Below are 8,753 nucleotides of genomic sequence, written 5' to 3'. Positions count from 1 at the left end.
AACTGTGATCAGTGCTATAGAAGAGAAGTAACAGATATAAAATAGAGAGTCATTAACAGTGGATCTGCATTTTCCAAGTTATTTTTTTAAATCATTATAACTTTATAGCAATAAAGCAATAAATATGTGGAAATTTTGTTAAAAAAATAAAAGTTTGAAGTACACTCTCTTTTTTAATAATAAAATATATTTATTATATGCTATTATAACATCATCTAGATAGAACAGAAAATGTTTCTGAAAATTATTTAAATGTTTCAGTTAGTTCCAGAATATAGATCTCGACACATTCCGATAAATGATTGAACTGAATGGTACATATGTGTAAACACTGTATTTATTAGGTTCTGCTGTCAGAATGAGAAGTATTTCTAAAAACTAGTGATCTGAAAAACACTGTAAGTATAATAAACTATATAAAAGTGTCTCCAGTACAAGTGAATGTATCATGTCAGACTGTTTTAGAATTTTGCTACTTTAGTTCAAAAGTATAACGGCACCATCAGCTATGGTTTAACCGAGCTTTTTGACTGTGATATCCTATTGCTAAAAAGTTAAACATATTGTTTCCATGACGATTGCTGCTAACAGTCAAACTGAATGCTTCCAAATCTTCACTCAGCAGATTATTCCCAAAACAATCTCGAGAGAATATTTCAATAAAGAATTTTTCATTTTTAGTTTAGAGTGATGCCTAGCTATTCCTTGGAGAATTGGTTGATTCCAAGTCTTGAGCAGAGAAGTTACAAGGCGAGCCTGAGGCATCTTGTGCTGGAACACAGGACACATTAAGAAAAATGGAAATGAGTCAACACAGGAGCCAACTAGAGGGCTCCCGCTGGCCAACTCTTGGATAATTGGAGCATAAAAAAGAATGATGATTGCAATTGGTCATAAGACATTGACTAAGTAAAAGTCCACTGCTCACTAAAAATATCTCTGAAAACTCAGAAAAAGAAAAAACTCAAACTAACATTGAAAATCAATAAAGAGAAAATGTATATGGGCAGAACTATGAAGCTAAAATGTGAAACACAATTGATTGCTAGCACATGCTTTTCTAGTCGAGAAAGATGATCTTCCAGTCCAAAGGAGAGGAAAAAAATAAGTTATAAAATAATCCAAAATAGAGTAGTTTGAATATTTTTTAAATTTCTGGCAGAATGGGCCAGCCCGTGGCTCACTCGGGAGAGTGCAGTGCTGATAACACCAAGGCCCCGGGTTCGGATCCCATATAGGGATGGCCGGTTCGCTCACTGGCTGAGCGTGGTGCTGACAACACCAAGTCAAGGGTTAAGATCCCCTTACCGGTCATCTTTATAAAAAAAATAAAAATAAAAATAAATAAATAAATAAATAAATTTCTGGCAGAAAAAAAAATGATTATTTACATCTAATTTCATCCTGTTTAAAAATTAATATGACCAGCATATAAAATTAATGGGCCATGAGTAGAACATAGTTACTGTCTTCATATTCATGAGTGCTAATATTTAATATGGCACAATCATTATTAGTTAACATTCACTGAAAAAAAAACATTTAATGAGCAGTCATTATCTTGTAGGCATTATGAAAAATGTCTTACATATATTATTTCATTTAATCTTCACAACAACATATGAGGTGGTGGGCACCATCCTGCCTCCTTTTTGAAAATGAGGAAACTTGGGAATCTGTAAAATGAAAAATCAATAACTGCAATAGTAACAGTAGTAGTTGTTGTTGCAGCAGCAACTTCATATGGTTATTGTGAGGATTAGAGAAAATAGTATAATACAATAAAAAGTTTAAAGAATTCCAGGTAAAGATAATGGGATAAAGTTGGATCACAGAATCCTTTCCTTCTAATATCTAACAAAATAAATAAATAAGGTTGTAAAAACTAGCCAAAAATTACAAGCAAAAATCAAACACAGTAAAGGTTACTAAATTATGTCATAAACCTTGAGAATTTTCAGCCAAAACAGAATTATAATCCCACACCCTTCTAAGTAATGATTATGGGGGAAAATGTTGACTTTAACTAAATCCTGGGAATTCCCTCAAATTTTGAGAGAAGTGAGCCAAGAGAGTAAATAGGCAGCTCAGACAAACATCAAGGGAAATCCATGAGAGTAGAATTTGCTGCTTCTTACTCAGGATCTATCCAGAGGCTGGAATATGATTACAGCTTAGAATCACCTGAGAAGCCTTTAAAATTATCAATTGTCAGGCTCCATTCCATTAAATTATAATTTGTATTGGTTACAGGATACTGGCATTGATATTTTTAAAAAGCCCTTCAGGTAATTCTAATGTGCATCTAGAGTTGACAACCACTATGCTAGAGGAATCCTATGAGGTAATCATTTCCCATGGCCATATGCTGAATTGGAGCCATCAAATATCCCCCATCACAGGTACAGGATGTACCCTAATTTCATGGAGTAATCCTGACATGGGACATTAATAAAGACATCAAAAGATAGTAGGACCCAGGTATTTCAACAAGGAAAGTATGGAATATTTAGAAAATAACTAGAAAGTATTACTATACCAATTATTACATTATATGTAAGTGGCCTAAAGAAACCAATTAAAGACAGAGATTCAGGGACCCTAGCAAGAGCCACAGGCCACCCCCCACCCAACAGAAGGCAGGACCATGCCCAGGGACCACAGCACACATCATTTCCACAAACACTGATTCTGCACCATTGGTCCACCACAACCAATGCCACAGCCACTGCCACTGTAAGGATGGCTCACCACCACAGCAGCAGCCACATCCACTGTGCAGGCAGCCCACTGACCACTTGACTACATTGACACAAGGAGAGCCACCAGCAGAGTCTGGAAAAAGAGGAGAAGTCTCTCTCCTCAAAGCCCACTCCAGAGTAATAGAAGAAACAACTGCTCTACCAGATGACCAGACATTGACAAAGAGATACTAGCAATATGAAAAAGTAAGAAATTATGACACCACCAAAGCAATACTGTAATTCTCAAGTACCAGACCCCATAGCGCTGATGAGTCATCACAAGGGACCAGCACATGGCCTGTCCCATGGGAAGTATTGGAGTGTGGGGTATGGGGAGATGGGCCCACAGGGAGAACATTGGGGAACAGTAAGGACAGCTGATCTGCCCTCCAATCAGGACAGGCCCACTCAGTATAGATTGGTCAGGAATACAGAACCGTATGGGGTGCAGATTGCCAAGAAAAACTCAGGCCCAGACCAGACTTTCCATACAACCCAGGCATATCGGACTTCACAAGACTGGAAGTACTGAAAAGGTCAACAATTAAAACCCGAGCTGCACATAAAGCCTTCCCCAAGGAATCAGCGGCAAAGCAGCAATTTAGCTCAACCACAGAGCTCAAGTGCTGATCCCCACAGGAAGTTCCCCATTTAAGAAGTAACCAAAAGACAACAAATTAGTTCCAGTGCACAGTTTAAGTGCTGGGGGTACCTAATAATCCAACACAGAAGTGAAAGAAAACACAAAACACCCACAGATCAGAGACAAAGTTCTGATATTAGCCAGTAAAGGTCTAACACCACCAAAGAACACCTATACAAACTAAAAGGGCCCCTGAGCCAGGGTAAGGGGAGCCTGAGGGCTTCAGCCACACATCGTCCCCAACATCCACATCCAGCCCAGTTGACAACTGAGCCTCCACAGAAGCCCCCCAGTCTCCCGAGCCAAGGCGGGGGTGCTGAAGGCCTCAGCCATGAACACCCCAATGTCCGCATCCAGTCTAGCAACAACCAAGCCCCCACAGAAGCCCCTCTCAGTCTTCCTGGCAGACTTCCTGAATCAGAACCTCCGGGGCTGTGACCTACAAAGCTGTGTTTTAACATGCCCTCCAGGGGATGAAGATGCACACCAATGCTTGAGAGAGCAATGGAGCCAGAATTTAAATCCTGGTATTAAACATCAGAGCCAATCAAAGCCCATGTGCTTAACTACTTAATTATAGACCCTCCTATTATGCTAAGAAGAAAACCAGATATAGGATTTCTATTTAAAAACTGTTCACAAAAGAGAGTAGTCTAGAGCAGTTTCTATCCTCTTATCTTCTGGAGCTTGAACAAATAATTTGAAGTACTAAATTCACCACTAGAGGGAGTCGTCATCTTCTCAAATACTAAATCTTTAAAAAGCAAAAAAACAACCAAAAAAACTCAACCCCCCCAAAAAAAACCCTAAATATTTTGCAGGAAAAAAAGTTTTATTTCTATATATCAGCATTAAAATAATTTGCTTAAGCTACTTAAGACGGAACAGCTGCATTTGAAGTTATATTGTTAGGCATGAACCCACTGTTAGCAAATAAATACAATATACCATGACTTGTCACTTAACACCTTCCTTCTTTCTAAAATGGGACTGGGGGAGGGAAGGAGGACACTCAGATTAGCAAAATAATAATATGATTTAAATAAAAATAATCTAGTTTAAACTATATCAACACCTCTAAAGTCTCCCCAAAATAAGACTGAAAACGAATTCAAAAAAATTAGCCAGTTGTATAAACAGTGTCTCCTTCCACTTTACACAGAGCACTTGACTCAGGAATGGTAAATCCAGCAGCTAATACATGACAAGTCCTTAGTAAATAATGCTGAGTAAATGAGTGAGCGAAATTAACATAACTCTTTGCTTCCACTGGCCCCCTCTTAAACCATGCTAAATAAATTGGAATTCATTCAATGTTAGACAAAATAATACTGTGCTGCTTTCACAATAAATATACAAACATTATGTAGTTGTTTAAGGAAAGTCAGTGGCTATCCTGCTTGTAACCTGGAACAATAATTTCCAGGGATTTTGGAATGCTATTCCCAAAGATTCACTGATCCTATGACACACACACCCCTTCTCCCAAATACAGAGTGACATTCAAATGTTTACATTTGTTTAGGAGCTATGCAAAAAACCATCATTCTTCAGAGAGACACAGCTCCTGATAACAGTGAAAAGAGCATTGGAGAGGGAATACAAAGGACTTAATTCCAGCTCTCCTACTAACTCACCATGTGACCCTGGCCAAGCCACTTGACCACCCAGGCTCACAACTCCTCTTTATGAAATTATGTGTCCAAGGAGAAAATGTAATCTATACGAAAGTGCTCCAAGTAGTGAAAAGACTTGAGAACATTTGTGTTGATGCATGTCTTAAAATGCCTGTTGACGGGAGAGTAAGATCAAACAGCCCATATCTCAGCAGAGGTGATCCTAGAGCACATTCATTCCATACACTGAGTGGAGACTGAAGAACTACAATTTTATGTGCACTTGTTCAACAATTACTGAACCCTCCATGAGGCATTTGTGATAAGCTTTAAGAGTTACATGACGAATAAGATAGTCCTTGCTCTAACATATCTAGTGCTCACATAAAATTCACATGGACACTAAGATAAGGATTGTGATGGTTAATTTTGTGCATCAACTTGACTGGGCCACAGGTGCCCAGACACTGGGCCAAACACTATTCTGGATGTGTCTATTGAGGGTTTTCCTGGATAAGATTAACAGTTAAACCAATAGACTGAATAAAGCAGATTGCCTTTTCCTAAAATGTGGACAGTCTTCATCCAATCAACTGAAAACCAAATAGAACAAAAAGGCTAAGAGGGAACTGCTCCTGCCTGACTGCTAGTCCTGAAACATTGATCTTTTCCAGGCTTCAGACATCAGCTCTTCTTGGGTCTCAAGCCTGCCAGCTTTAAGACTGGAACTTACACCATTGGCTCTCCCATTTCTCAGGCCTTCGCACTTGGACTTGATGACACATTGGCTGTCCACACTCTCCAGCTTGTGGACTGCAGATCTTGGGACTTCTCAGCCTCTATATTCACTTGAACCAATTCCTTATAATAAAACTACATATTATTTTATAGATACACACATATCCTATCAGTTCTGTCTCTCTGGAGAACATTGACTAATACAAGAATGAAACTCCAAATGCCTTAGCATGGCCAAAATGCCCTAGATGATCAGGCCGCTACCTACCCCATCAACTACATCTCATACCATGATGCCACCTACTCTACTCCAGCCTTACTGGCTTTCTTCCATTTCCTCACACATACCATGCTCCCTCTGTCATGAGTTTTCACTCATTCATTCATTTACTCACTGATAGACTCAACTAATTATTCAGTTCCTACTATGGATCAAGCACTGTGATGATATTGGGAATATAACAAGAACAAGAAAACATGAAGTGCCTAACTTCATGAAGAATATATTCTAGCCATGGGAGACAGAAATAGCATATAAATAAATAGGTTAACTTCAGAGAGTGGTACGTGCTTCAACTGAAAAGAAAAAGGATGATATGATAATAATTTGGAGAAAGCCCCAAACTATTTCTTCAAATTATTTCTACAGAGAAAGCCCCGCTCTGTAGGTGCCTTTTAAGCACAATATTTATGATAAGAAGGGGCCAGCCACGTGAAGACCTGAAGAAGGAACATTCCAGGCAGAGAGAATAACAAACACAAAAATGACTCTGAGAAAAGCTTGATATATGCTAGGAATAGAAAGAGAGATAGTGCAGCTACAGCACAGTGGGGTAGCAAGAGAAGGTAGATGGATAGGCAGGAATGAGGTAGAGCCTTAATAGCCAAAGTAAGAATTTTAAATTTTATGTTAAGCATTCTGGGAGGCTTTAGAGGGTTGACATGATCCAATTTACATATTCAATTTTGCACTGCAGTGTGTAGCAGTGGGCATGAGGAGACCAGTAAGGAGGGTTCACAGTAAGGGTAAATGTTGGTAGTAGCTTGGATTATGGGGACATAGACAAAATAAAGAAGGAATGATTCAGGATATGCTTTGGAGTTGGAACAAATAGGAATTGCCAGTGTAGTTAGGGAAAAGAAAGGATGACTCCTAGGTTTCTGAACAATCAGCTGAAAAGTAGTGCCATTTTCTGAGATAGGGAAAGAGCTTGCGGGGTGAGAGAAGGGGGCAATTTGCCTATACTATCCGTCTCTCTGGGACTGTTTTCACTACCTCTTCATCTAGTTAACCCCTTCCTATTCTTTGGATCTCAACTCAAAATGTTACTACTCAATGAAGTCCTTCCCTGACTAGTTCAAACCAAAGTTCTGTATTAATTGCCATGTAGTTTCCCTTAGTACCTGTGTTAGATTGCAAAAGTAGCCACTAATCCTTCCTCTCCACCAACCACCCCATTTGTAAAACTTCAGGTGCCCTTTCAGACTGTGGGCTAGGTCATGTGACTTTCATCAACCAATGGGATATCAGCAAACACGACACAAGCAGAGATTTGAAAGGCACTTGAGCAGTGGGACTTGTCCGTTCTTGCTGTTTTGGAGCTCTGAAGCCAAATGGAGAAGTTTGGCTGGCTTGCTCAGGAATAAGAAGCATGTTGGGGACCCCAAGACGTGAGTGAGGCCATCTAAGACCATCCAGACACCAGCAGATCTACCAGCTGACCAGAAAAGTAGGAAAGCGCCCAGCTGAGCAGAACCAAAGTAGAAGCACCACTCAGCCCACTCACAGAATCCTAAACTAGCTAAAGGTTTTTGTAAGCCACTAAATTTAGTGATCTGTTCCACAGCAAAAGCTGATACAGTAGCACATACCTCAGTTGCAATTTCACATGTTTGTTTGTTTGATTAGTGTCTAACCTTCCCACAAGACTGTGAGCTGTATAAAAACAAAAACTATTCTGACTTTAGGTTACCACTCCATTCTCAGAGCCCAGCATAATACCCGGAGCACACCAGGCACTCATTGGATAACCTGCTGAATGAATGCAAGGGGAGAAGAAAGGAACACAATGTAACATGGGAGAAGGGGCGTTCTAAAAGAGAGGTAACCAAGGACTAAGGACATCCATTTGTCCAAAATAAACTTCTATAGAGGAGCAGCACAAGGCACTGAAGAATACAAGACCTGAATCACATTTCCTCTGCCTCAAAGAGCTCAAAGTCTAGAGTACAGGAGACAGCACAAAGGCGACAAAGTGTCCTCAAGGTGAAGGGCGCCAAGGCCGCCTGGATGAGCGGAGAGTGCGCGCAGCCCAGGCTCCTGAGGCAGACAGATAACGCTTTTGAGTTTAGTCCTCACGGTGGTTACTTGGAGGAGCAGCGCACGCAAGGGACAAGGGGGCGAACGAACACGGGTGTTCAAAGGAAAAGTCTCCCGTTTCTTTATATCGGGGATTGTAACTGTTTAAGTGTCTGTCTCCTCGTCAAAATCTCAGGCCCTTGAGTTGAGGACCCTGCTTCTTATCTTTGCTTATCTTTATGTTATTCCCAATGTCCAAGAATCTTTTCCACCAAGTAGGAACTCAAATATTTGCTGAAGAAATGAAAGGATGAGGCAGTAAGAACTGATCCTTCCAAAGGCACTTCCAAGACCCCACATTTTCAGATTCAACACAGAGAAGAGGCCACGTTGAGCATGTTATGAGACTAAATGGCGCACAGGCAGGCAGGACCCCAGCCAATCGCCCCTGGCTTTCCGCGTCCCTCCCGGGTACTGGTAGACTGGCTTTCCTCTCCTTTGTTCCCAGTCACCTGGACGCACCGGAGACCCGGCGTTTGGGAAGCGCGGCTCTGCGCGGGACGGAAGGCCCGGCACCGGCTTCCGCGAGGCCTCCCGCAGCTTCGCAGGCAGGAAGGCGCGGGGCGAACGCGCGGGCCAGGCTGCGGGGCGTGGGGAGGCGCGCCGTCGCCGTCGCCCCTTGCCGTCGCTCCTCGCGGCGCTGCCCTCTTGAC

The sequence above is a fragment of the Galeopterus variegatus genome, unplaced genomic scaffold, assembly GCF_000696425.1.
Source record: "Galeopterus variegatus unplaced genomic scaffold, G_variegatus-3.0.2 Scaffold1345, whole genome shotgun sequence".
Taxonomy (NCBI): domain Eukaryota; kingdom Metazoa; phylum Chordata; class Mammalia; order Dermoptera; family Cynocephalidae; genus Galeopterus; species Galeopterus variegatus.
This window is presented reverse-complemented; position numbering follows the sequence as displayed.